The 27,235-nt window shown below is 32.6% G+C and overlaps 1 protein-coding gene across 14 annotated transcripts in view; it reads left to right on the top strand.

Annotated features, from left to right (window-relative positions):
* Positions 1–27,235, top strand: part of ZBTB20 (zinc finger and BTB domain containing 20) — a 1,022,251-nt gene that overhangs the window by 103,417 nt on the left and 891,599 nt on the right. For 6 of the 14 annotated variants that reach the window (XM_031963662.1, XM_031963657.1, XM_031963656.1 and 3 more), the window contains exons 1-2: positions 16,254–16,598; positions 20,258–20,352. The exons of 5 other annotated variants lie outside the window; for them this stretch is intronic. The gene's annotated coding sequence lies outside the window, so the exon portion shown is untranslated. Of the gene's footprint in view, positions 1–16,253; positions 16,599–20,257; positions 20,353–27,235 lie in introns of those variants that run through there. 3 more of the 14 variants (XM_031963649.1, XM_031963651.1, XM_031963653.1) reach the window with 2 other exon arrangements.

Here is a 27,235-nt window from a genome sequence, read left to right as displayed (position 1 = left end):
GTAATATAAATTTGTAACACAATGAACAAAGTTGTTAGATCATAAGGATAGGGATTTGGCTGTCAAGTGTCAAGTTGCTATAGAAGTAAAGAGGTGCTGACTCAGAGATATTCCCTTTCCCTACTCTATTACTTCCCACCTCCAGCCCTGGCCAGGTCAGTTTTTCAAGGGAGTTGTCAGCAAGAAATGACCAAATCTTGAAGATTTTACTTCCAGCAAATAAAGAGAGCATGGAGAATTTTCCACATTATACATTGTTTATATTTCTGCTCTTGTTATTAATATTCAATGGCTATTATCAGTGCTCAGATTATAGGCTGGTCTCTTTTTAGAAGAGAAGGTAAAAGAGACTCAAGAAATGAATCTTTTCCATTCTTTTCAGGGAGAGAGAAGTATTCATTTAAAAAAGAGAGAGACCTTAGGTTATACGAGCAACAAGGTGGAAGAATAGATCTTTTCTCTCATTTTCACTACCTCTGAGATTCTTCAAAACATACTTGCCACAGATAAAGCAATTTCAATTATCTGAATGTCTAACCCCCAAACATAAAATGGCAGGTCTCTGAACTGTTTGTGCCTGGCCCAAGAACTAAGGAACAAAGGGAATAGGACAGGATATCAGGAAAGGAGGTGTGTGTTGGGTAGGTTGGGTAGGGAGAACAATGTAGTATTTTATAAAATGTTGGGGTTTTCCTGGAGGCAGCCTTAGTCTCAGTTGAAATAAATAATTACTCCAAAATCGCAGCCAGCTGGTAAAAATGCAAACGTTTATTTCTCCTTCCAAATTAGCCCGGTTAGTTCAGAGACCTATCTCTCTGCTTGAGCTCTTGCCGCTTTGTCCTTGGCTTCTGCCTCTGCTTTCTTCAGTCTCCAGCCAGCACCAAGTTGGAAGATGCAATGGATCTCTCTTGCCTCAAAGATAGGGCTTGTAGGCTTTCTTCCAGAGTCTTCCTCTCCTAAGTCCCACAAGAAGAACCAAGCCCAAGCTTCAAAAGCTCCCTATATATGTGATCTCCCAAAAGTTAACTCCGCCTTCTGGAGGGAGAGAGATTCTGGGTTATCTCCCAGAGTGCTCTCTGGCCATAAGGGAGGTGTGAATTTGGACTAAGCCCTACTAAGTCCTGCATCCTCCCACATGTGTGAACTCTATTGAGTACTTAGATACTTAGGAGCTCTCTAAAGATGTGAACACAAGCATTGTTCAATCAGTTCCACTTAGTACCTTGTTTCAAGTTCTGGCCCAAAATAACTCTTTCTAAGATTAAATCAACTCCAATGGTTTAACACTTTGTAAAGATTCCAACAGTATTCCACTAAGCCTGAGGAAAGGAGCATAGCATCCACCACGGACCAGTGCTGACTACCCAAAAGGTCACTTGAGGTGGAAACAGGCTAGGGAACTGTGAGTTGCCTCATGTGGAAGGAGGCCAAGATGCTTTGAGATCCAGCCCCCAAGGAAACAATCATCAGAGCAGACAAAGTCCCAATATGAGTAAGGAAAAAATAAGGGCAAAAAATAGGACTGAAATTACAAAAGACCTCAGGAAGAAGCTCAAAGACCTTGAATATAGGCAGATTAATCAGGAGAGAAAACATTAAAAACAGAAGGAAATATGGCCTCCAGATCTAGGAAATGTATTCAGACATCTATGAATAAATACTGCAAAACAAAGGAAAATGATCCAGCAGTTGCTTGATGAGACACAAAATCCTTTGGAATGTGAGAAGAGCATGGAATCATAGCATCTGTTCCTGAGTTGTACAAAGAGAAACAAGAATACTGAGAACAGAATTTATGGTCTGCAGAGCAAAAATAATGGATAGAATAGAATAACTGAAATTTATGATGGCAAATCTCACCAGAGAAACAAGAGACAGAACAAGAGATTGAGAATACAATTATACAGAAATGAAAGACAACCCATAAGAGAAGCCTAAAACAATACCATTAAAAGAAAATATATATTCACAGTGCAGGCAAAACATACTCATCTCAAAGATAGGAAATGTAGCAATAACTTGAGGATTATAGGTCTCCAGGAAGAACAATACAAAACAAAAAAATCTTGATATCATAATGTAAGACATAATAAAAGTGAACTGTCCAGAACTTTTCAACATAGAAAATGAAATACCAATTGCAATAATTCAATGCTCACTCCAGGAACAAAAAACTCAAGGTTGCAAATTCTAAGACATATGATGGTTAAATTGAACAATTTAATTCAGAAGCAAGTTTTGCAAATGATCAGGAGAAAGACCTTCCCATACAAAGGAAAGAAAAATTTTAATTACACAAGACTATTCTGTGTGGACCAGAAAATATAAGAAGGAATGGAATAATTTGTGTTCAGAAGGGTAATGGAATTGAGGTAATGGAACTCAGAATGCAGCTCAGGGTAACCTGTCCTGCAGATTTGAGCTTTGACGTAAATGTAAAAAGATAGAAATTTATAATTTGAAGAATTTTTAAAAAGAAAACCAGAATTGTGGAGATTGCTTCTCACACAACAGATATACAGGAGAAGAGAATAAATGAAGGTGTAAAGGATAGGAATAGTAACAGAATAACAACAGAGACCAGTAAGAAATTTCTTTCTAAATATACATAAAGATATGGGAATGAAAACCAAAGTCTGGTGGAGATGATTAGAGAAAAAGACATGGTACACTATGAATAGAACCTGTGACACATTGCCCAGCATTATCTTTTTTTTTTTTGGTGGGACTATATTGCAACATTGGAGAGTACACCAAAAGGTGGAAGGGGAACAGGGAGATTGAGATGAATGTGTGGTGTTCTGGGATCAACTAAAGGATTAGCAATGAGAGGAATATGATTCCTGTGATTTCAAGACAAGAAGAGCCTACCAGAGAATAGATGAGGAGGAAGGGGAAATAAAGAAGGCTCTGCTTTGTTGGTGGGAGAGGGTTCCACTGATGAATGATCCTATGGTTGACGAGACATAGATTATGAAGGGAGATGGGGACTGAGAGCTATGTGTGGTCTGAGGGATTTGTTGTTTAAAAAAAAAAAAAACTACTTATTCTATCTTTGGGGCAATAGACTTGGAATTCCTGGGAACAACTAGTACCTGGGAGAGTAGAAGAATATGGACCCAAAGAGAGGATTTTTGAGATAAATGGGGAAAGAAAAGTAACCAAGGGAGGTTATAAGTTAGTGACAAGACACATAATGAGGGACATGGAAGAGAATAAGCTTTATTATGAGAAAGTGTACTCTTTGATACTTGCAATAATTAACATTGTTCTGGAAGTAAGGCCTAATGGGGAAAAAATAGAAAAGCTCTACAAGAAAGTAACAAAAACTGCCTAGAAGGAAGAGTCTAGAATGAATACCTTGGAATCTTTGATTGCATAAAAAATACAAAGAAAATAGAGAGCCCAGCTAATTGTAGGGGTCATGAATCAGAGAAATGTATTAAAAACCAAGAAAAGTGAATAAGACTAGTGGAAAGGAAGGGTAGGAGAGGGGGAATCTATTTGACTCGCTAAGATGAAATACAGAAGGGGAGAATTATATATTCCGATAAAAACAGGAGAGGAAAAGGAACTAATAAATAAAATCTCAGAAGTAAAAGGAGTAACAAAAGAGAGGAATGGTTCAGGGGTAAAGCCAAGAGAGCCCAAAAAGATTAAAGTAAAGTAACAGAAGGAATATGGTGCTGAGTTTACAGCAGAAAAGGGGGAAATAACTTTAAAAAAACCAATTTTAGAAACACATGTTGGAAAATGTAAACCCAACTGTTCTAACTTTAAATGTGAATGGGTTAAACAATCTAATAAAACAAAGAAAACTGATTGGCTGAACAAGAAAGTAAAACTCTACAACTATTATAAGAAATATATTTTTAAAAACAAAAATAAATGTGAAATAAAACTAAGGTGATGGAAAAAATTACTTACACATCAAGTAAATCCAAAAAAATATAGATGCAATTATGCTATTTAACAAAGCAAAATAGCATTCAAAACATAAGAAGGAATAAACAAAGGAACTTTATAAATAAACAACAAATCATTATCAGTAATAAATTTATATACTCAAAATACCTTAAGTATCAAAAAAAATTTCAGCCTCAAAATTAATGAAAGAACTATATGAGCTAAAATAAGACATAAAGAGTAATACAATAGTGACATAAGATTTTATTATTTTCTTTTTGGTTTTGTGCCGGCTTAACAAAAAGCTAAACAAAAGGGGAAATATGAAACTAAACAAGATGTTGGAGAAAAAGAAGGTAAAAAGCTTGAGAACATTTTCTAAATGGGACAGCAAAAGATAAGCATTTATTTATTTGTTTCTCAGTGCCTCATAAAGTGCCTTTCTATATTAAGAGATCTATTGTAAATAGGAAGAAATGGTTAATTGACCCTTTATAGACCAAAAATCAATTTAGAAACCACAAACAAATGATAAGACCTAAAATGGAGACTTAAACATGAGTAGATTAAGGAAGTACTAACTATGTAAAAGAAAATGATGATAAAATAACAGACCAAAATTTCTGGGATGACTAAAGTCATCGCCAGGGTAAAAATCATATCATTAGAGGCATATACTACCAAAAGAGAAAAAGAGGGAATTAATGAACTAAATACACATTTAAAGAGATTAAAAAACTAAAAACTAACCTCAAGTAAGCAAAAAGAGGAAATACTAAAATTTAAAGGGAAATAAGTTAATAACAAAGACTCAAGAAAAATGATAAAGTCAGTTTTTGAAAAGTCTAATGAAGTTGATAAATTATTACTGAACTGAATAAAAAGAGGAGAATAGAAAATAAAATCAATAGCCAATGAATGAAGTGGTATCTCAACAAGCCAGAAGAGATAAAAAGAATCAGAAACACATATCACAAACAATTATGTGCTAACAAAACATGATCAAAGGAAATAGAGGAAAACCTTCAAAAATATAACTTACCCATAGCAACAGAAGACCAGAAAGATTAAATAATGCAATCTCAGAAAAAGAAATTGATATAGTTGTAAAGGAACTACCAAAGAAAGAGATTCTGGTCCTGATGAATTCACATGAGAATTCTAGCAAACGTTTAAGGAATAATTAGTATTCATATTTCACAGATTATTCTGAAAAGTTAAGAAAGAAAGTGCCCTACCAGAATCCTTTTATGGACAAATAGTCTTACTAATGAAATCAGTGAAAGATGAACACACAGAAAGAAAAGTATAGGCATGTATCATTAGTGAATATTGATTCAAAAATTTAAAATAAAATCCTGTCAAACTACAACAATTTATCCAAGAAATCATTCATTGTAAATCATCTAGGTTTTAAATGAGTTAAAACAAGGAAACTTTGGGGAAGGGTGATGCTTATTTGGTCTTATTGTAAAGCAATTTGGCAGAAATTAGGCTTAGACCAACAATACACCATGTTCCACAACACATGGCTAAAAATTAGGCAATCAGCATAATTAACCATTTTTTAAAAAAGGTTGAAAATCACATCGTTTTAACAGATGCAGGGAAAAAAAACTTAGAAAAAGTACAATACTTTTATGGGTTAAAAAAAACTTTTAAAGTATAACCATAAAAGGACCATTATTTCATATCATAGAAAAGATTTATATAAAATGAAAAGCAGGCATCATTTTGAATGGAGATAGATTAGAATCTTTCCAATAGAAATGGGAATGAAGCAAGATTACCCATACTCTCTATTATGTGATATAGTTCTGGAAATGTTTACAATAGCAGTAAGTCAAGAGAAAGATAGATAAAGAGAGAAAATGATCCCTATTTCCTGACAATATAATGGTTTACTTGAAAATTCCTAGGGAATCACAAAGATACTACTTGAGACAATAGCTTTAGCAAAATTGCAGGCTACAAAATCCTTTAAAATCAAGAGCATTTCTATATAATAATAACAAAACACAATAAGCAATAATAGACAAGGAAATCCCATTCCAAGTAACTGCAAAATTTCATGAAATATCTGGGGATCAACCTACTAAAGCATACAAAAGAATTGTACAGATTCAATTATAAAGTATTTCTCAGAAATAAACCACAACTTAAATAGCTGCAGGAATATTCATGCTTCTGTATAGGGTAGGCTAATATAATAACCATGAAAACATTACCATAATTAATTTGTACTTTTAATAGTATCCCAATCAAATTACCACAACAATACTTTTTAGAACTTGGTAAGAGTTACAAAATTCATTTGGAAAAAACTGATCAAAAGATATAGTATATCAAAAAAAAAAATGTTGAAATAGGGAGTAATGGGAAAAATAGCACTTTCAGGTTCCAAGCCATATTATGAATGAACATTTATCAAAAATCACCTGGTACTGGTTAATAATCAGAGATAGATCAATAGAACAGACTATATAGGAGAGAATCATAAGGAATGGAACTCAAGAATCTGGTGTTTAATAAGCTGGAAAACATAAAATACCTTGGAAAAAATTTTTGATCCAAGCTACTGAGAAAAGTGAAGATGGTCTGGCAGAAATTAAACTTAGACTAACACTTTATACCATATTGCATAATACATTCTAAATGGATATATGATTTTAACAGTAAAATCATACTATAAAATGGTAAGAGAAACATATGCCTTTCATGACTCTAGGTTGAAGATACATTCTTAAATAAATGAGATAGAGGCAAATACAAAGATAAAATAGACAACTTTGATAACTTGAAACTGAAAAGTTTCTGCACACAATGAATGCATCTAGGATAAGAAAGGAAGAAGTTAAATGGGAAAAAATATTCTTTGTATAAAATTTATCTGATAAGATTTGGTGTCCAAGAGAGAATATATAATCTCTCTATCTTCCTTTGTGTTTGTCTGTTTGTCTCTCTTGCTCTCCACACATATACACATATATACACCTATGTATGTATATTCATATGCAGACATATATATTTATATAAATATGTGTGTGTGACTAATGGTTCTCAAAAGAATTCCATAATAGGCACAACTATATGAAAGAATTCTTAAAATCACTAAGAGAAAGGTAAATCCAAACAACTTTAAGGTTTCATCTCACAACCTGCGTATTTGCAAAAATAACAAAAAATGACTATGGTCAGTGCTGAAGGTATTGTGGAATGATGGTGTATTAATATGATAGAATTGTGAAGTAGCATAACCATATGAGAAAGTTATTTAGAATTATACAAATAAAATGACTAAAATGTCTATATCCTTTGAACCAGAGACTCTATTCCTGGATTTATATTCCAAGTAAACCATCAAAAAGAAGATATACCATATACTCTAAAATATTTATAGCAACATTTTTTTTGTGATAGCTGAGAATTTTAAACAAAGTAAATGTCCATCATTGGTTAAACAAATTATGTATATGAATGTAATGGAATATTATTATGCTGTAAGGAATGATGTATTTGATAAATACAAAAAACCATGGAAAGATAATTGTGAATTGATGTAGAGTGAAGAATAGTAAAACACACCTAATAGTTACTACAAAACAAATGGAAAGAGAGACATTCAAAAAAATAAAAAGTAAATGTAACAAAATTATAAAGATCCACTAGGACTCAACTGAAGAGATATAAGCAGACACTCCCACCCCACCATTTTGTAGAGGCAGGAAGTCCACAGATGTTATATATTGTTCATGTTTTTGGACTTTTTCAATATATTGATTAATTATATATATTTTTTTTATTCTCTAAAAGAATTGTTATATTGGATGGCTTCCTTGAGGGAAGGGAAAGATATTTAAGATAATTATAGTTATAGAAGGAGCAGGAAATATTAAAACTTATTTAAAAAATTTTAGAACACAAAAAATAATAAGAGAAAGCTAAGATGAAGTAGTCATTTGTTCCTTCTGTGAACTGAGATTGCATCCACAAGTGATGTTAGGTGATAGATCATCCAGACAGGATCTGGAGAAGTTCACAAATAGCAATTTCAGGATTAAGAAGGACCTCAGTAGAAAATTTCTCACTAGAACATATGTGACAAGTTTTCATATAGTCAGCCTTTGCTTGAAGATTTTTGGGGACAGAATGAACCTAGTACCATTAAAAGCAACTTGTTCCACTTTTCAGTAGCTCTAATTGTTAGGAAACCTTTTCAGGTAAGTAGTGGTGAGGGCCCAAACTATGGTTATGGCTATGTAAGTGGAGAGATTGGTTTTGGTTTTGTATAACTGTTTGTTTTTGCCTTATCACAGGATTCTGTGAGTGGGTTATTGACAATTCTTGTTTAAAAACAGTTTTTTTTTTTTTTTTTAGGACAGTTCTTGTTTTTTAAAAACATCAAGAAAACATTGAAAAGAAACATTATTTACAAAAGCTTTTTCATATCCTTTTCATACCTTCATCAAAACTGACCCCAATGTATCTGTAACTTCTCAGATTTTGTAGACATGAAAAAGTAAACATATAGATTCTATAGGCATATGGATAGTTATTTAATAAATTGCCTTTGTATGTATATATATTTAGTATGTGTTGTGAATTGTATATATGTTTGTATATATGTGATATGTTATCATAAGGACCATGATTTTTTCCCTCAAGAGTTTGATATCCTCTTTCTTTTTGCTATCTTATGACTAGATCCTTCATTGTCCTTAAAATTGTGATACTTCCAACATAGGCCTTTATGTGTGTACTAAGTTTAGTCTAGATGTTCTTCCAATGTTTATTTTAGAACCATTTTTACTTTCTTGTGCAGCTTATCAAGGCCCATTACGTTAAAGTCAAACATGTTGACATGATAACTTCTGTTGCTTCAACACAGCCCATTTAGATAAACTATCAGCTCCTAAAAATGAATAAATGAACAAATGTGAAGATATTAATTCTTACAGTATTTTCTAGAGAAATTTAATCAATGCATAGTGGTTCACATAAGAAGGAAATAAAGGATCTAAAAACTTTCATAGCCAACAACCCTCTATTGAGCCTATGGAACAAAGATATATGACATTTACAAAACACTATAAAAGCAGATATCAAAAGATTATATATTATGCCACAAAATAGTGAAGAATGTTTAAGGAGAAAAAGAATCTTCAAAAAACTTGATTTGAAGTTCAATTAAGTGAGGTTACTTGGAGTTTTTAAAAATGAAATTGATGTTTTTTTTAAGTAATCTTTTTTTGTTGTCAGTTATAGGAAAATTGTTTTATAATTTCAGTATTAGCGTGTGGATGTGCAACTGTTGCTTGAGAAGATGAAAGGCAGCTGGTTCCTAATTATAGTATATAAAGAAAATCCAAGGTACCTTGAATAGGGAAAACTTTCCGGAGGATGAAAAATATCAGCTAGATTATTTTTTACCTAGAACAGAAGGTAACTAAAAAAGTTATACATTGATTGATATGTCTGTTTATTCATCTCTGTAAAATCTAGATGAAAATAGTCTATAGATACTTAAAGTCATCTTCAATGATAATATAATAAAGAAATACAAAAACTTTTGCAGTTAAGAGATTCATTGAGTTTATTGATTTTTAAGAGAGCATTAGAAATTGTTGAACAATTTTGACACTTGTGAAAACACTCCTCAAACAAGAGTTCTCTCTCCAGAGTATGTCATAATTATTTAAGGCCTCAAAACAGATGAATAGAGAGACTTCTGACTGTTGCTCAGTTATTTTTTTATACCAATATGGAGTAAGTTGTTAAATAGGTATATTCATATTTGCCTGAGATGTCTGCAAGAGTCCAAAAAGGTGACATGAACATGGTTCTCAGAGAGGCTGATGATGAAATTCTCTAAAAGTTCCTATTTTCACATGACTTCAGCCTCCAAACATTATCAGGTCTTCTCAGTGAAGTCTACATTAGTGTGGAGGACACTGGTATGTTCATCTATACCTAGAAAATTCTTCACATGGGAAATTTTGGTTTTTGCCAAAACTTTTTACCAAAAATCAAAATAAGCCAAAGAGTAATGCATGTACCAGCAATGTGATATATGTCATCTATTTTTCTGATTTTTAAAATCTTTTATTCCCAAATAAATATAAAAATAATTTTTAACATTCATTTGAAAATGTTTTTAATTCCAAATATCAATTTCCCTCCCCTTTCCTCTTACTAAGAGAGCAAGCAATTTGATAAAGGTTATACATGTGCAGTTATACAAAAATATTTCCATATTTTTTGAGGGAAAACACAGACACACCAAAAAAAAAACCCACCAAGAAAATAAAATTTTTAAAAACTATGCTTTGATCTGCACCTAGGCTTCATCAGTTTTTTCTCTAGAGATAGCTAGTGTTTTGTTTTGTTTTGTTTTATTGTGAGTCATTTGAAATTGTTTCGGATCATTGTATTGCTGAGAATAATTAAGTCATTTACAAAGCTGATCATCATATAATTATTGTTATTACTATGTACAATGTTCATGTAAGTCCAGGTTTTTCAGAAAGAATTCTGCTCATTACTTCATATAGCAAATATTCCATCACAATCATGTACCACAATTTGTTCAGCGATTTCTCAATTTGATGGGTATGCCCTCAGTTTCCAATTGTTTACCACCTCAAAAAGGGCTGCTATAAATATAGGTCCTTTTCCTTTTTTGAAAAAAATCTTTTTTGAGATACAGACCTAGTAGAGTTATTGCTGGGTGTACAATTTTATAGTCCTTTGGGCCTAGTTACAAAATATTTATCATTTTCCTTTTATGTCACACTAGTTTATCTGATAGGTGTGAAATGGTACTTCAGAGTTTTTACTTTTTATTACTTAAATCAATAGTTATTCAGAACACTTTTTCATATGACTATAGACAGCTTGAATTTCTTCTTCTGAAAACTTCCTGTTCATGTCCTTTGCCCATTTGTCAGTTGGACAATAATTTGCATTATAATAAATTTGACTATATATATTTGAGAAATGAGGTCTTTATCAAAGAAACTTGTAAAAAAAAATTTCCCCAGTTTTCCTTCTTTGCTTCTAAATTTGGCTGCATTGGTTTTGTTTATTTGCCTCTTTTAAAATTTAATATGATAAAATTATCTATTTTACATCCCTTCGTGTTTTCTATATCTTATCTGGTAACAACTTTTTCTATTATTCATAGATCTGACAGATAAATAATTCCATATTCTCCAATTTGCTAATGGTATCATCCTTTATGTTTAAATTGTATACCCAGCTGCTTGTCATCTCTATGATGGCTTGCTTCTAAGAATAGTGCTTCAGTATTCTAGTGGATCTGGAATCTCATCAATTTAGATAATTCTTCCAGTAATGTAGATCATGCATAACTTATGATCATATGTAATTAGTCCCCATGACCTCCCATCAGTCTCCTATAAAGGATCTGTCCAACTTGCTAAAGATCTTTGTCCATGGATTTTAGACTTTCTGTGAAGTTTTTAATGGACTTTTTAAAAAATGGCATAATACCTCTCTGTAGTGGCCAGAAACTGGAAACTGAGTGGATGTGCATCAATTAGAGAATGGTTGAATAAATTGTGGCATATGAATATTATGGAATATTATTGTTCTGTAAGAAATGACCAGCAGGATGATTTCAGATAGGCCTGGAGAGACTTACATGAACTGATGGTGAGTGGAATGAACAGGACCAGGAGATCATTATATACTTCAACAACAATACTATATGATGATCAATTCTGATGGATGTGGCTCTCTTCAACAATGAGATGAACCAAATCAGTTCCAATAGACCAGTAATGAATTGAACCAGCCACACCCAGCAAAAGAACTTTGGGAGATGACTATGAACCACTACATAGCATTCCCAATCCCTCTATTTTTGTCCACCTGAATTTTTTATTTCCTTCACAGGTTAATTGTACACTATTTCAAAATCCGATTCTTTTTGTACAGCAAAATAACTGTATGGACATGTATACATATATTGTATTTATACTTTAACATATTTAACATATATCGGTCAACCTGCCATCTGGGGGAGAGGTGGAGGGAAGGAGGGGAAAAATTGGAACAAAAGGTTTTGCAATTGTCAATGCTGAAAAATTACCCATTCATATATCTTGTAAATAAAAAGCTATAATAAAAAATGGCATAATAGACATTATTAATATATGACTGAAAAAAGTGGTAGAATAGCTCAATGAAGAATAAAAGGCCATATAAAATCTAAATTATGCATAGCTACCCCTGAGAAAATAAAAAAATAAGAATATTGCTCATATGATTTTTGGCAATGTAATTAGACCTCCTGTAGAGGATATATGAGGCAAAAATTGAATAGTACAAGAAGGAATAAAAGTTTTACAATCCTTGTAGGTAGAATACAAATAAACAATGACAAGATTTCAGATTTCTATGGAAAGAAAATTTGTCATATATCAAAATAATGCTAATACCGGTGACCCTGACTACTGTTCAGAAAACCTGATTATTATGTTAGATAATAAAAAATAATAATAATACAATTTGAATAAAATAATAAAAAAAATAGAAATAATATAATATTTTTCCTTAATCTGCTCTAAATAGCCAATTACAAAAATCTTCTTTGTCATCAGTTCACTTATTTTTTAATAGACTTATAAAACCACAGATTTGTGAAGAGTAATGTATGGTGTATTGTAATGCTTAAACACATAAAAATTCTGAATTTTTAATTTTATAGAGGAGAGAGAGAATGCTGGGAGAAAATGGGCCATGATTTAACCAATTTAAACATAATTTAAAATGAAAGTTTCATTTACTTTAAATTAAGATCATTAGTATTTTCTAGGCAAGGTGATGGTCTTTAACAATACAAAGAATACTATGTAAAGAAACGCAGTAAAACAATTTAAACTCCACCTCCCATTACATTTTGATGTGATATATTTTTGGAACATGTTTAGCACTCCTATAACTCTATTCTAATTGTTGTGGTCTTTTGTCTCATCATTATATCTCTCTTAAAATCATGCATGTGCATTTGTGTTATGTAATGAACAAGGAAATAATAGAAATAAGACAGTTTGAAAGATCAGAACTTTTTCCTTTAAAAAACCCCAGAATGATTTGTGAATTTCCAATTAGGAAATTTTGATTATAGCATGTATAACATGAATTTGTGTAATACATTGAAAGTTGGAATGAAATAATTCTCTTTAAAGATTTCAGGGGATTTAATGTAGTAGTTTTTAAAAATGGTATTTTAAAGGGAGGACAGCAAATTTATTTTCTTATTTCTTTCTTCATTGACTTTGTTTCCTGACTTTTACTGATGAGACTTTCCATGTAGGAATAATTGGTTGACAACATTGGCTAATTCTGGGATAAAAACATGCATAATAAATATAAAAATAAAGGAAATAATATGTTTAATAACAGCTAGAAGTAACAACTTTGGGGAAAGTTCCTTTTTGGAAATTATATTATATTTTGGGGAATAAAGCCAATAGGAATGAAAACTTTTACAAAAAAAACCCACCACTTTTAATATAAACAAACATTTACACAAATAAAGCTTTTGTTTAGATTTCTGTAATAGAGAAATTAATTTATTTCCCTTTAGTCCCTCAATTTCCCATTGTTTTAGTTTTGCCCTTCCTTTGATTCTTCAATTCTCCATTCATTCATTCCTTCTTGTTAAAAAATATCCTAACTTTAGGCATTGTATTTTACCTCCCTTATCATGGTGCCTTTCATTTATTATCTTAAAAAGAAAAATTATTATAAGTAATTTTATAAATAAAAATAATTAGAAATAATTATTTAAACTAAAATAGCAATAATATATTTTCTGTGTCAAATGTGGTGGCCTATAATCTTTGATAATAGGAAGATTGAGGCTAGTGAATTGCTAGATCTCAAAGAGTTCTGTGTCATAGAGAATCAGGTGTTCTGACTTGATTCTAGTAACAATATGGTAAACTTTTGGGACAAGGAGCTACCAGGCTCACTCACCAGGGGGAGTGAATTGACTCAGGTAGGAAGCAGCACATCAGAGCTGCCCTGATTATCAGATATATTTTTAGAAAAACAAGGGAAGAGTAGGAAGAAAATGATAAAGAAAAAAGTAAGAAGTGGGAAGAAAAATGAAAAGGGGAAGAGAAAGAAGAAGAAATTTTATTAATAAAAGCTGAACTTTTACAATGTTAGATTATAGGACACATGTTATAGAAGTGGCTCTCTCTCTCTATATATACACACACACACATATGCATACATACATAATATTTAAATGTACAGTGAAATAGTTTATGTGCCTCAGGTTCAAAACTTGTTTCCTTTCTTTGCCAACTTATATTGTAAAATGTGGATGACATTCAGATATACTTGAAATATTCATGTAAACAGTATTTTTATTTTTTCAGAGAAACTGCCAAAATGCTGGCCTAATTTGGTCCCCAAAACATGTTAATAAACTAACTGATTTTATAGTGAAGTTTCTCAGGAACAATATTAATCTATCAGAAAATCAATAAATTAGGCACCTGTATATTACGTGCCAGACACTATGGTAAGCCCTGGTTAGCACTCTTATCAGAGAGAGGCAATTAATGTTGAATAGTACTATAGCAGGATTGCAAACAATACTTCCCAGTGGAGATTGGTTACACTACATTATTTATAGTGCAGAATTAACTCTTGTCAGTACAAACTTATGCTTGAATAATATAGTTGAAAGAGAATTTTGAAAATATTATACAGCTTCCATAACTAGGAATTATATAGTATCTCTGCTACATGATTGCTTCAAAGTGTGATTCTCTAAGTTAATTTTGATGGCAAAAATTCCATTTTGAATCATCTATTACAGCCAGAACCAGGATAAGATGAAGAGATGGCATCTGTAGAGATGGCGTGTGTGTGTGTGTGTGTGTGTTGAGATTTGGGACAATACTGTCTAGGGTTCTTAGTGGGTGGTGCACTTCAAATGGTCAAATCTGTAGGACTACTGACTTTTAATGTAACACTTTCAAATGCGAATATGATGGTATTGAAAGTACAAGATTTAGTATGGTTGTATTATTAGAAAGCTTAAAGATGATCTAGCAGTCTGGAGAATTCATTAAAGGAGAGCAGGCGAGAAAGGTGGAACTAAGTTACAGAAAACAAGTGATTTTTTTTTTTTTTTTTTGTAATTTGGTTGATTTGGATTATATCCAGATGTTTGCTGAAGTTTTAGTTTTCACACCATATAAATTTTGAGAAGAGAAGGGAAGATAGGGAAAGGAGTTGGATTGATGAATGGATTCATCTTGTATTGGAATTGGAAGAGAGTTAAGGAAATATAGGAAATTATTCTCTCCAGTGTGAATCAAATTTCTTCAATCATATTGTGCTGAAAACTGATTAAGATTCAGATTATAGTCTACGTTTAGGACTCTCCAAAGTGGGGCATAAAGAAAGTATTCACTCTATAATGAGTCATATATGGACAGGTAATTTATTCTTCTACCAAAAAGGAATGCTAAACATAAAACTCATAAGTACTTATTAGCAGAATGAACACTACTTAATTTGTTCTACTAATAAGTACGTTATATTCTGATATGAAGCTAATATTTAAGTCTCATCAGAACAGAAATCATTTTATATTTAGCCTTGGACCAATTCTTTCATTGATGGCTGACCTCTCCTATACAGGAATATCTCCTACCAATAGTCAACTGATGGATCCCAAGGCCTTTTAAATTCACAAAGTCACTTTCAAGTCTATATATGTACATTTAAAAGTACTTATTCTCTTAGAAAATAACAGAAGAGGCAAGGTGGTCACTTGTCATCTCACAGGACAAATCCCTCAACAGTGAATCACATATAAATAAAATCAGACCCCGAAAAGTTCCTATAGTTGATCAGAATAAGGAGGAACTGCTCCTACTGTGTGCTTTGTTGAGAATTTCCCTGCTACCTTTGGTTGGTTTATCATGTCTTTTTTTTTCCTTTTCTAGTCTAGTTTCAAAGTTCCTTTTTCAAAAATTCATAAGCCTATTGAGAAAAGACTAGCTACAAATATAGGTAGATACATTATTTGCTGTCTGCCTTCATTTTATTTAGAAAACGCTTGTGAAACTGGATGAAGATTAGTTTTGATCCTTTATAGAAATATTTTAAAAAGAAAAAAATTTTTTGAGGTTGGAAGTAATAATAATATGACGTATTTATAATATCAATTCCTCATTTGTTTTTCTGAAGTTATTTTAGTGGATAATTTTCTTCTTCCTTTTTTTCTTTCTTTTTCTTTTTCTTTCTTTTTTTTTTTTTTTGGCTAGGTAGTTGGAGTTAAGTGACTAGTAAGTGTTAAGTCTCTGCCGTCAAATATGAACTCAGGTTCTCCTGATTGACAGGTGCTCCATCCATCATATCATTTCACTGCCTGGATAATTTTTTAAAAACATGGTTGATAGATTTTTTTAAGTAAAAATTTTTAAGATCATCTTCCCAAGAGTCCACTATGTTCCTGGCCTATCCTTCCAGAGTCTATATGATATTCACACTGTGAGGAAAATACAGTATTTATTTTTTTAACCTATTCTCATGGTGATAGCCTCTCAGTTGGTGGATAACATAAAAGAGAATGTTTTTTTCTTTCTTTTCAGATCATGCCTCCTTTTTGAATCACATTTTGGCTCTGCCAGTACAAAGTAAGAAAATATTTTTTAAACGTTAATTCAAGCCTCGATCTGATTTACAATGTAATTATGCTAGTATTTCTTAAGGCTTGTAAGGTTTACAAAGTGTTTCAGAAGTGTTATCCATTTTGTCCTCAGCATCCCTAGTATATATATATAGGTGCTATTGTTTTGTCATATTAGAAATGAAGAAACTGAGGCCCAGGAAGGAGTTGAAGAGATTTTTTTGGAGTCACATAGCTGATAAATATCTACAGGTGTGTTTGAACTTGTGTCTTCCTGGTTCTAGGCAATTTAGGTGGTGCATTGACAAAAGCATCAGGCCTGGAAAACCTGGAGTTCAAATATGGCTTCAGTCAGACACTATCTGTGTGACTCTGGGCAAGTTACTTTACCCTGTTTGCCTTACTTGTTCATCTGTAAAAATGATCTGGAGAAGGAAATGGAAAACCACTCCGGTATTTTTACCAGGAAAACCCAAATGGGGTCACAGAGAGTCAGATTCAATTGAAAAATGACACAACAACACAATGTTATTCCCTTTGTCTAAAAAGTACTGGTTTACCAACATGTGACCTACACTTTTATAACTCATTTCTCCCATCAGGCCTTTTAAATGTGCTTTTACCTGACTTTAGTCATTCTTATTCCTCCTGGAGAAGGAAATAGGAAACCACTCTAGTATCTTTGCTAAGAAAACCTCATTGGGGTCACAAAGAGTCAGACATGACTGAACAGCAACAAAAAACTTCCTGGTTCCGAGTGCAGTGCTTCTTCACTACATCACTTAGCTGTCATCTGATTATTCGCCCGCGCGCGCGCGTGTGTGTGTGTGTGTGTGTATGTGTGTACACATACATATGTGTGTATGTGTATATATATTACTAAGATCTATATGTTGACCTGCTTATCTTATAATTGTGTTTTAAGTTTTAAAATCAAAAATGACAATAATGGACAAATTTTTTCCTTCTTAGGAAACTTTTAACATATATTTTAAAAGCCCTAAACCAGCCCAGTTTGTGTCATTTTTTCCCCCCTTTTCATGGTTTTTCCTCTGCCTTTCACCTTAAGCAAGAAATAGACTGCATTAAGAGCTGACTTCCTGGTTAGAGTGAAATATACCTGGTGTCAGAGAAAAATATATTAATATTTGTTTGCAAAATCAGAACCAAGTTTATGAATTTTGTGCCTTTTCTTTTAGATGAGGTATTTGGATTTGGGCTTGTAGCTTATCTACTAATTGATAATTTTATATAATTTGAAACTATTGAAAGAATAAATTCTGAAAATTGACTTTTTTTTAGGTATAATGTCTTATTATTTTTTTTTTAATTCAGTTTCCTAGTATTCTTGCATCAAGTACTGATATTTTTAAATTCTAGGCTTGTCTTCCCATTTTGTTTTCATTTTTAAATTCAGGCTAAGAAAATGATAAAGTTAAAAGTACAAATTACTAAACTGGAGGCCTTGTGAAAAACAACTAAAAATAAAGTTCCTATGTGACTTTACCTATATGAAAATTCATGCAAAATTTAGCCAAAGTAAAATCTATCTGAGAGTGAAGAAGAATTTGATTGGGAAAAATGTTTTTATTTAGGAACTCTTTTCAGATCAACACAAGTCATTTTATTTCCAAGTAATACTTTTTTCAGGCCCTAAAAAAGATTAAAAAACTATTTAACCTTCCTTTCGTCAGACTACATATGCTCTTTTACAGATAGACTGATTTCAGAATAAAAACTCTAATATTGGGAATATTTTTCACATCTAAAACTAGGCAGCAACATTCTATTTTTTTAAATTTATTTTTTTATTTTTTATTTTCAAAATACATGTAAAGATCCATTTCAACATTCATTCCTACAAAATCTTGTGTTCCAAATTTTTCTCCCTCTCTTCCCCCCACTCTCTCCTCTAGACAGCAAGTAATTCAATATATATTAAACACATGCAATTCTTCTATACATATTTCCACATTCAATTTGCTGCACAAGAAAAATCAGATCAGAAAAGGAAAAAATGAGGAAGGAAAACAAAAAGCAAGTAAACAACAACAAAAAAGGTGAAAATATTATGTTGTGATCTACATTCAGTCTCTACAGTCCTCTCTCTGGGTATAGGTGGCTCTCTCCATCACAAGATCATTGGAACTGGCCTTAATCATCTCATTGTTGAAAAGAGTCAAGTCCATCATGGTTGATCATCGTATAATCTTGTTTCCATGTACAGTGTCCACTTGGTTCTACTCACTTCACTCAGCATCAGTTTATATAAGTCTCTCCAGGTTTCTCTGAAATCATCTTGCTGATCATTTCTTACAGAACAATAATATTCCATAACATTCATATACCACAATTTACCCAACCATTCTCCAATCGATGGGCATCCAATCAGTTTCCAGTTTCTAGCCACTACAAAAAAGTCTGCTACAAACATTTTTGCATATGTGAGTCTCCATCCCTCTTTTTATGATCTCTTTGGGATTCAGACTCAGTAGAGACACTGCTGGGTCAAAAGGTATGCCCTGTTTGATAGCTCTTTGGGCATGTTTGATAGCTCCAAATTTAGGTAGCAACATTCTAAAATTGACTTCATACAGAAAATGTAAAATGCTTGATCAATTTTGATGTATGTAAAAGTAGCATCATTTAAAAGAGAAGCTTAGGTAGTATCAACTTTTAATCTGCAGATTCACATTTGCCTCTTACATTCCATTTTTGCTCTGCCTAAGTTTGCCACTCATATTGCAATACCATTACAGTTGGATTATGTAGTTTCTTTCAACTTTACGCATACCTGGCAGAGATTATTAACTAGATAACTGGTACTGTATTTCATGCTTCTAAGGATAAAGGAAGAAACAGTCTCAGGGAGCAAAGTCTCAGTTAAAAAAAAAAAAATTCCCACCTTCAAATTCCTGCCAGGATCTGTATAGCTGCTTCCTTATTGGAAATTGCCCTAGTTAGTAATTTTTTTAAAAAAGTATTTACAGTTTTTTGTGTTATTGAGTATCCTATGGCATACTGAAGAAGAAATTTGACTTTTTTTCTAAATCGTAGACATGTTGAATTTTTTCTCATCCCAAGGCATAAAGCACTGATCTTGCTAATTACCTAAGTCATAAAATTAGTTGAAATACATAAAACGTAAGGGAAAATTTCCAATGTGAACATATGAGAACCAAATTTTCATCAAAATTGCATTCTATGCATACCTCTGCTTTGGAAAAGAACCCTTTTAACAATCTTAAAAATACAGTCTACAGTCCAATATGTTGTTTGCTTTCCGGCTTCTCTTTGATTTAGTCTATCCTACTAAGCAGAGGGTCAGTCATGTGCCCTGGATGTTGCATGCTGTCAATAATACTCCCAGATATGGCCCAAATCAGATTAAAATATAATTGGAAATATTTAACAAAATAAATAAAATAAAATATAGGTAATATTACATTTTAAAACTGAGTAAGTATTAAGCTGCAGGGATCCTTATGTATGGTTTAGTGGCCCTCATCTCTGTTTGAGTTTAATATCACTACTATATAGATTAATACATTAAAAATAATTTTAGAAAATAGTTGGAAACCAGAAAAATGTTAAGAGGAGGAGAATGGCATGATCAAAATTATACTTGAGAAAGAAATAAAGCTCATGATAAATTCTTTTTATTAGGGTTTGTCTGTCCATCCATCATCCTCATCAGTCACTGCTTCCCAGTTTGTACTGTCTGCATCATCCAGGCCAGCTGTCTGTGCCAGATATCTAAGGTAATGTAGTGGATAGAGCACTGGGCCTAGATTCAGGAATACCTGACTTCAAATCTAGCTCAGATGCTTACTAGCTATGTGATCCTGAGTAAATCATAACTCTATTTTTTTCAGTTTCTTCATCTGTAAAATGAGCTGAAATGGAAGGGGCTGGAAAATAAAAATGGACAGCCACTCCAGTATCATTGCCAAGAACACTTCAAATGGGGTCATAAAGAAGCACTTTGTTGAAGTCAACCAATACTGTTCTTAAAACAACTAGGAATTAAATAAGCAATCACTAAATCTGTAACAGAAAGATAATGCAGGCACAATATGGTGATTGTTATACAATAGTTGGTTGGTAGATAATTACAGATCTCAGCAGATAATCAGAACAAATCTTCTAAGAATTAGTATGCATTGGATATCTTGATGCTTTTAACTTCTTAACATCTTTCTCTTCCTTTCAAAAGATGCCATAAGTTCTATCTGTAGTCTTTGGATCCACATAGAGATTACATAAACAGGGAAACAAATACATCTTTATTTTTTTTTTCTTATCAGTCTTTGATTACTTTTGTAATCCTGTCTATTTTCTTTTGTGCATTTTAAGACACCATTCTGATAAAGGTTGTAAAAAGGCTTCATATGGCTGCTAAAGAGGTCCATGACTTAGAAAAGGTTAAGAACCCTTACAGTATATAGTGAAGAGTCCAGTAAACTTTAACTGTGGGGGTAAATACAAAAGAAAAAAATTATATACATTGTAAAATTGATAGGACGGCAAAAATTTAAAATAATGATGATTTTCTGTCTTGCTACCTCTATAATAGGAGCATTATATAAGCAGATAATCATGAAAAAACAGTATTGCATAGTGGATAGAAGTCACCCTTGGAGTCAGGCCGGCTTTGGTTTGAGTCTTACTCCTAGTATATACTGACTTAACTTATTTGTTATCTGCCTCATGTTTATAAGTAGTTGCCTAAGATTAAATTTCAGAGAAGTCATAGATCCTAAAGAGGATGTTTCTATACTGGGAGTTGCCCACATTGACAAAATCATAATGTCATAGACCAATTTGGCAATCTTGTAAAGCCTATAGACAGACCCCTTTTCTCTAACCCTGGATGATTGTTGGAGGGGATGCGGGAAAACTGGGACATTGATGCATTGTTGGTGGAGTTGTGAACGAATCCAACCATTTTGGAGAGTAGTTTGGAACTATGCTCAAAAAGTTATCAAACTGTGCATACCCTTTGATCCAGCAGTGTTACTACTGGGATTATATCCCAAAGAGATTATAAAGAAGGGAAAGGGACCTGTATGTGCACGAATGTTTGTGGCAGCCCTTTTTGTAGTGGCTAGAAACTGGAAACTGAATGGATGTCCATCAGTTGGAGAATGGCTGAATAAATTGTGGTATATGAAAATTATGGAATATTACTGTTCTGTAAGAAATGACCAACAGGATGATTTCAGAAAGGCCTGGAGAGACTTACGCGAACTGATGCTGAGTGAAATGAGCAGGACCAGGAGATCATTATATACTTCAACAACAATACTAGATGATGACCAGTTCTGATGGATCAGGCCATCCTCAGCAATGAGATCAACCAAATCATTTCTAATGGAGCAGTAATGAACTGAACTAGCTATGCCCAGAAAAAGAACTCTGGGAGATGACTAAAAACCATTACATTAAATTCCCAATCCCTATATTTATGCACACATACATTTTTGATTTCCTTCACAAGCTAATTGTACAATAATTCAGAGTCTGATTCTTTTTGTACAGCAAAATAATGTTTTGGTCATGTATACTTATTGTGTATCTAAGTTATATTTTAATATATTTAACATCTACTATCATCCTGCCATCTAGGGAGAGGGTGAGCGTAAGAGGTGAAAAATTGGAACAAGAGGTTTGGCAATTGTTAATGCTGTAAAGTTACCCATGTATATATCCTGTAAATAAAAGGCTATTAAATAAAAAATAAAATAAAATAAAATAATACATAAAATTTAGAGTCTTATAAGGTATAATTAGTTAATATTTGTGAAACACTTTGCAAAATTAAAAGAACTATAAGCAGCACAACTACTACTTACTTATCTTTACCTACACTCTGGTCTAATTGAACTCAAGAGTTTCTTCAAGACTTTCATAGGCCTAGTTCAGCTTATATCTTTATATTACTAGGCAGTTTCCTGAGGTGTATTTGTTGCTTCACAGTTGCTTCTTGGGAAGTAAGCATTAGAGTCCTGCAGATGGTTTTTCTTAGCTACCAATGATGTCTAGATACAAATAGTCTAGTTTTCCTAATTAAAGAGAGTTTTTAAAACCATTTGTTAAAATTCTTTTAATTTTGCTTGATTTAAAATTCTAAGACTTTGGCTGTAGTGTAACTGTGTGTGTGTGTGTGTGTGTGTGTGTGTGTGTACGTGCAGTTCAAAATCTTGCAATATTCTTCACAGCAAAAATCTGAGTCCTGGCTTTGTTTACTAATTCAAAGAGAGACAGAGACAAACGGGCGTTTTTGTTCTCCTTGTTAGCTTCTTAAAGATAATTTTGGCATCTTTTTTTTTTTTTTCCTTTCATGGCCAAAGTCATTAGAAGATCACAGTCACCTATATTTTATGTTTTCCATACTCAATTTTCCATCACAAGTCTTCAGTCAGAAGATAATTTCAAGCTTTGTTTTCAAACTTCCTCCACATCCTGGCTTTAATTCTTCTCCTCCACAAAATACAGTTGCTTCTCCTATAGGCTCTAACAGTTTTCCAATATAGATTAGATTAGCCAGCTCTGAATGTAAAAGTTGCTCTTTTAAAAATTATCACTCTCCCTTTTCCATAGATTTAACATAAAAATGTAGTTTTAAAAGAACTAAATGCTATGCGAACAATTTTATAAAATATTTTTTTTCTCTTAATTGTGATCAAGAAATCACTTTATTAAGCATCATTGTCAAAAATACTTGGCCTAGCATTCTGTGTTTCTGAGCTTGGACCATATGTCACAGTTGTATCCTGTATTACCTTTTATTCCATAACTAAGACCCTGAAAAGAAAATGTTTAAGAAAAGAAATATAACTTCCTAATAAAGCTCAAGAAGACATCTTTCTTGCCATTTAGTTCATTTGAAAAATTTGAATTTTTAACTTCTCCTGAAAACTTACTAGAAGACAATTTTGTCATGAGAACATAGCCACTGACCTATCTTATAAGAAGAATGTTAAAAGCAACCAGCCTTTTGGACTGAGGGTTTGTTATTTTGCCCTGATTTCTGCAGGCTAGTGACCTCTAAAACTTATTATATTTGAGCCCACTTAATATCCAGTCACCTAATGGAGGCACATTTCTATCCATGAAACCATTTTGTGCTAATTCAGTACAATTTTTCCCATTTAATATCAATTGACACTAAACTATTTCCTGTCCAATGTCAATTGAAAATCACTGATTTCCTGCTAATACAGCACTTAGTGTCAATTTCAGCATACTGCACAAGCATTTTTCAATTAGCAACACCATATAATTTTTTGTTTTTGGTTGTTTGTATGGCTTGTCTATATAGTAGCAATGTGAAACAAAGACACCAGAAGGAGAAAATGATGATTTTACTCCTTGGCATTAGGGGATTAAAAAAAAAAACAAAACCCTGCATAACAATTTCATTTTCAAGTTTCAGAAGGTCAAATCATTCATTGGGAAACTTTGCAAGATGTCAAGCAATATAATAGTAAATTGATGTTAACAGTAACTAGGGCTTGAGTTTTTGTGACGTTTGGACATAATATTCAATAAAGTGAGACCAGCAAAGAGCTACTATCTACAAATTTTCATACTAGTGCTTTGAATTCTTAGGATTCAAATTCAAGAAATATGTTATAGGAATACTATAATATAGTAGAAAGAGTCCTGGATTTGGAAGCATAAACCTTAGTTTTAATCCCAACTCTGATACTTACTTATAACCTTTCTAGATCCTAGTTTCTCCATCTGAAAAATGAAGGAGTTAGAATGCATCAATTAATTCTAAGGTACTTTCTAGCTCAATGATCTTGTGATTTTGTGATTTTCTTAATAAAAATTTCTTTAAACTTCAGGAAATCTGTGTTTTCAACCTGAGTATTTTCTCCACTGATGTACAAATCCCATCACAGTTTTATTGATCATTTCATGAGTTACTCTCACCCAAATCAATCAAAAAAGTAGTTGGTCAATACAAAAGTGATGAACCTTCCAATTATGAGCCTTTCCAGAGTCAACTGAACTATTTCTTAGATGATAGACAAGCCTAATGAACTTTTGTCCATTTCGTGGATATATTACAAGAAAGAAGGACCAAGCAGAATGGATTTTTTTCAGATTCTTGTTACTTTCTTTAGATAGCTTTAAAACTGAATATAGTAGAGAAATGTAAAGGTCTCCCAGGTAGAATTGCTGATTTACGTAATGTAGAGAAATCCAAGTATAACCTTTCAGTCAATTAAGCAGTCATTCACTCAACAATTATTTGTTAAATGCCAAATATATGCACCATAAACCCATACTAGGTGCTGGAGACATAAAAGTAGTATGAAATAGTAAATACTTTTAACAAATTTATATTCTGAGTCAGACAAGTATGTAGTGTGTATGTACATATATATGCATATTTGTACAACATGAAGTTAATAAATCTATATGTATACATACAAAGTATTTAAATATAAGGTACTCCAGCAAAATAACTGTTTGGACATGTATACGTATATTGTATTTAACTTATACTTTAACATATTTAACATGTATTGGTCAACCTGCCATCTGGGGGAAGGGGTGGGGGGAAGGAGGGGAAAAGTTGGAACAAAAGATTTTGCAATTGTCAATGCTGAAAAATTACCCATGCATATATCTTGTAAATAAAAAGCTATAATAAAAAAATAAAAATAAATAAATATAAGGTACTCTTATAGGGAGGGTACTACCAGCAGGAAAGGCTTCATGTAAAAGTAGTATCTAAGCTACATGTTAAAGTAAGGGAAGGCTCTGTGAGGTTGAGATAGGGATTGAGTACATTCTAGGCATGAGGGAAAGTCAGTGCAAAGATTCAGATAAGGAACAGAGTTTAGTGAGGAAAGGAGGGAAGGGTGGTTAGCTGGTTTGCTGAGGGTGAAAGGGGAATACTGGTTCAATGAGAATGAAAATGTAAGTTAGGACAAGATTGTGTGGGCTTTTAAAAGCTAACTAGAATTATATATTATTCTAGAAGCCACTGCAGTTGATTGACTAGGGGAGTCATATGTTTAGATCTTTACTTAAGGAAAATTAATCTGGTTTTCATGGGCAAAATGGACTGGAGTAATGAGGGATTTGAAGTGAGCTTACCAATTAGGAGCTGTTGGAATAATCTAGATGACCTCTCATCATCCCCTCAGATGAAGGTCTCAACTGTGATGATAGCATGTGAGTGGAGAAGGGATTCAATTGGGTAAGATTTTGTAAAGGTAGAAATATCAAGATTTGCTAATTGATGGAATATGTGAGGGGAGGAAGAGTGAAGAGTTAAAGATAATGCTGAGATTATAAACTTGAGACCGTGGAAGAACAGTAGTATCTTCAAGAAAAACACAAACAATTATAAGAAGGGAGTGTTTAGAAGAAAGATAATTTGAGAACTGGTGAATTTAACATTTCTCCAGTTTGAATCTAGTTTGAAAATCCAATAGCCAATATTATAATGAGTAGCTAAAACTCAGGGGGAAAACTGGATCTGGATATGCAAATATAGAAGTCATCTACATAGAGATAATAACTAAATTGGTAGAAAAATTGAGAAGGTTAGATAGGGGGAAGAAAGAAGAGGACCTAGGATAGAATCTTGGGGAATTTACAGAGTTAGGGGGTGTAATGTGGATGATGATCCAGTCAAGGGGACTCAGAAGGAGCAGGTAAACAAATAGGAGAGAGAGAGAGATAGACAGACAGACAGAGACAGGGAAAGACTTAAGAGAGAAAGAAGAGATGTGAAATGAAAAATCTAGAAAGGAAAAGAAAGTGGGAGGATGGTTAGCACTGACAATATTAACTTTGTCAAGTGCAGCAGATAGTCTCATTCTTAGTCCTGATCTTCTTCAATTTATTTGACAATTGAAAAGATAATTGACAACTTTGGAGAGAATGGTTTTAGTTGAATGATTTTTTTTCAAAAGTCAGGTTGCAGATAGTGAGGACTAAGGAGAATGGAAGTGGAAGCAGCTAGCATAGACAATTTTTTAAAGAAGCTGTCTTTAAAGTAAACTAGATAGAAGATTATTATTTGGAGGTGTTCAAGATTGTTCACAGGAAGATAATAGACACATATTCACAGAATTGATATGACCTCGGATTTCTTGACAAAAAGTCATTTATTAGGGGTAAATAATTAATAAAGAATTTGAGATATTAATATAAGAAAATAAATAGGAGCTCATACATGTCTTTGAGACCAATGATATGGGATTAATGGCTGAAATACTGTAATGGAAGTTTGTTTAAAAAGAACAGATTACTAGTCTATAGAGCAGTGGTGTAAGTCATGAAAATATAGACCTATGTAGAAGTCCATGAATTGGAATGAGTTGAGGAGAGGTAGGAGAGGGGAAACATGACAGACTATTTGGGTAAAGATAAAAGAAAGGAAAAAACATGTATTATTTCATGTCATTTCAGTTTTTGGCACCTAAATGGAAGAAATTGGTGATATGTTATAACTCTATAACAGGGCATAATATTGTTATGAAAGGGAACTTCCAATGATCTAGACATGTATAAGAGAGATTTTCTGCTTAAAACAGCCTCTGATAAATTCTTGACTTGCTTACTTTCTCTAAGAAGGTAGAATAGGTAATGAAAGGACCCGTTTCCTAGTTC

The sequence above is a fragment of the Sarcophilus harrisii genome, chromosome 3 (assembly GCF_902635505.1).
Source record: "Sarcophilus harrisii chromosome 3, mSarHar1.11, whole genome shotgun sequence".
NCBI classification, from domain to species: domain Eukaryota; kingdom Metazoa; phylum Chordata; class Mammalia; order Dasyuromorphia; family Dasyuridae; genus Sarcophilus; species Sarcophilus harrisii.
This window is presented reverse-complemented; position numbering and strand designations above follow the sequence as displayed.